This window comes from Dasypus novemcinctus, chromosome 9 (genome assembly GCF_030445035.2).
Source record: "Dasypus novemcinctus isolate mDasNov1 chromosome 9, mDasNov1.1.hap2, whole genome shotgun sequence".
NCBI classification, from domain to species: domain Eukaryota; kingdom Metazoa; phylum Chordata; class Mammalia; order Cingulata; family Dasypodidae; genus Dasypus; species Dasypus novemcinctus.
In genome coordinates this window covers 118,504,506-118,507,769 of record NC_080681.1, presented here as the reverse complement: position 1 = coordinate 118,507,769, position 3,264 = coordinate 118,504,506, and the positions used below count along the sequence as shown (strand labels likewise).

The 3,264-nt window shown below is 39.7% G+C and overlaps 1 non-coding gene across 1 annotated transcript; it reads right to left on the bottom strand.

Annotated features, from left to right (window-relative positions):
- Window positions 1–1,620: 1,620 nt before the first annotated feature.
- Window positions 1,621–1,727, bottom strand: LOC111758810 (U6 spliceosomal RNA). The gene has a single exon (XR_002792961.1). It is a non-coding gene; the product is annotated as a U6 spliceosomal RNA (small nuclear RNA).
- Window positions 1,728–3,264: the final 1,537 nt, after the last annotated feature.

The following is a 3,264-nucleotide window of genomic DNA, read 5'->3' as shown; positions in this document are numbered from 1 at the left end:
CTTTTGGCTATGGATATCAAGTTCTCTCAGCACCATTTATTGAATGGACTGTTCTGTCTAAGCTGGGCAGGTTTTACAGGCTTATCAAATATTACTTGATCATAAATGTGAGGGTCTGTTTCTTAACCATCAATTCAGTTCCATTGGTTTATCTGTCTGTCTTTATGCCAGTACCATGCTGTTTTACCGCTATAGTGAAGTAATATGATTTAAAGTCCAGAAGTGAGAGTCCTCCAACTTCATTTTTCCTTTTTAAGATGTTTCTCGCTATTTAGAACCCCTTAGTCTTCCAAATAAATTTGATTATCATATTTTCCATTTATTTTAAAAATGCTAGTGGAATTTTTATTGGGATTGCATTGAATAGAATTGGCATCTTGATATTTAGTCTTCCAATCTGTGAGCATGGAATGTTCTTCCAATTATTTAGGTCTTTTAAAATTTTTTTTAAACAATGAGTTATAGTTTTCTGGATACAAGTGCTTTACATCATTGGTTAAGTTTATTCTTAAGTATTTTATTCATTTAGTTGTTATTTTTTCCCTGACTTTCTCCTCAGATTGCACATTACTAGTGTCTTTTAAATCTATTTCATCTAATACAAGTATAGGCACTCTGTTTTTTTGTTGTTGTTGTTACCGAATGCATGGAATATCTTCTTCCAGCCTTTCATTTCAAACTGTTGATATCCTTAGTCTAAGATGAGTCTTTCCAAGACAGTGTATAGGTGGCTCATATTTTCTTATCCTTTCTGCCAAGTCTGTGTCTTTTGATTGGGAAGTTTAATCCATTAACATTCGATGTTATTACTGTAAATGCAGTTCTTATTTCACCCATTTTGACCTTCAGGTTTTATCTGTCATATTTTATATTCATCACTTTTTTGAGACTTTAGTTACTTTTACTGATATAATCTTCATTTCTAGACTCTCTTCCAAGCCTCTCTCTCTTGTCTTTTCTTTTCAGACTATAGCACACCCTTTAGTATTTCCTGCAAAGCCAGTCTCTTGGTTACAAACTCTCTCAGTTTCTGTTTATCTGTGAATATTCTAATCTTGCCCTCATTTTTGAAAGATAATCTTGCTGTATATGAGATTCTTGGCTGGAAGTTTTTCTTTGCAGTATCTTAAATATATCCATACCACTGTCTTCTTGTGTCTATGGTTTCTGATGAGAAATCAGCACTTAATCTTATTGGATTTCCCTTATATGCTATGCATTGCTTTTCTCTTGCTGCTCTCAGAATTCTCTCTTTGTCTTCGGCATTTGACATTCTGATTACTATGTGTCTTGGAGTTGATCTATTTGGATTTATTCAGATGGGAGTACATTGTGCTTCTTGGACATGAGTATATTTGTTCTTCAATAGGGTTGGGAAATTTTCTGACATTATTTCTTCAGATATTCTTTCTGTCCCTTTTCCCTTCTCTTCTCCTTCTGGGACATCCATGACATGTATGTTTGTACATCTCTTACTGTTGTTTAGTTCCCTGAGACCTTGTTTAATTCTTTCCATTCTTTTCTTCATCAGTTCTTTTGTATGTTCACTTTTGGAGTCCATTTCTTTAAACTTACCAATCCTTTCTTCTGCCTCCTCAAATCTGCTATTGCATGATTTTTTAAAATATGGAACACTTCACGAGTTTGCATGTCATCCTTGCACAGGGGCCATGCTAATCTTCTCTGTATCGTTCCAATTTTAGTATATGTGCTGCTGAAGCGAGCACTCCAGTGTATTTTTTTTAAAGATTTATTTATTTATTTGTTTATTTCTCTCCCCTTTCCCCCCACCCCGGTTGTCTGTTTTCTGTGTCTATTTGCTGCATCTTCTTTTTGCCCACTTCTGTTGCTGTCAGCGGCATGGGAATCTGTGTTTCTTTTTGTTGCGTCATCTTGTTGTATCAGCTCTCCGTGTGTGCAGCACCATTCCTGGGCAGGCTGCAATTTCTTTCCCGCTGGGTGGCTCTCCTTATGGGGTGCACTCCTTGCACGTGGGGCTCCCCTATACGGGGGACACCATTGCATGGCAGGGCACTCCTTGCGCGCATCAGCATTGTGCATGGGCCAGCTCCACACGAGTCAAGGAGGCCCGGGGTTTGAACTGCGGACCTCCCATGTGGTAAACAGATGCCCTAACCACTGGGCCAAGTCTGCCGCCCTCCAGTGTATTTTTAATTTCATTTATTGTACCTTTTGTTCCAATAAGATCTGCTATTTTTCTATGTATGCTTTCAAATTCTTTTTTGTGTGCATCAAATGTCTTCTTTTTAAAAAAAATTCTCTCCCCTGTTCCCCCTCTCCCACTGTCTGTTCTCTGTGTCCATTTGCTGTGTGTTCTTCTGTGTCCACTTGCATTCTTGTCAGCAGCACTGGGAATCTGTATCTCTCTTTTTGTTGTGTCATCTTGCTGCATCAGCTCTCTGTGTGTGCAGCGCTACTCCTGGGCAGGCTGCGTTTTTTTTTCATGTGGAGCAGGTCTCCTTGTAGGGCACATTCCTTGCACATGGGGCTCCCTACATGGGGGACACCTGTGTGGCACAGCACTTTTTGTGTGCATCAGCACTGTGCTTGGGCCAGCTCACCACATGGGCCAGGAGGCCCTGAGTTTGAACCCTGGACCTACTATATGGTAGACAGATGCTCTATCAGTTGAGCCAAATCCACTTCCCCAATGTCTTCTTAATATACTTTTTTTTTTCAAATTCTACTCAATTTATTCATTTTTTAAAAAATATTACATTCAAAAAATATGAGGTCCCCATTTACCCCCCCCCACCACCCCCTTAATATTTTTAATCTCTTAGCCATCTCTTTGAATTTATTAAGGAGATTTGTTTAAACATCTATAATTAGTTTCCTCAACTCCTTTATGTCATCTGGAGGCTTATCTCATTTCTTTAACTCGGCCATATCTTCCTCTTTCTTGGCATGGATTCAACTTTTTGTTGGTGTCTGGGCATCTGGCTTACTAGATTCATTTATTCTGGGTGCAGTTTCTCTCTTTAGTTTAGGGCTTGTTTGCCCTTTCTCCTTTGATGGCTGTGTAGTAGGAGCCAAGGATGTAGTTGATGATGTAATCTGTGGAGGTTCAAACTGCCCTCATTTCCCCAGGGACAGACAAAGGCTTTCCCACCTTTCCCCTTTGCCAGGGACAGGGACAGAATCACAGCTGTGTGTAATGTAGGCCTAAACTCTAGTTGCCCAGAAGGGCTGATGAAACTTTACACCCCTTCTTTCCCTGCCTGGGGTGGGAACAGAGCTGCA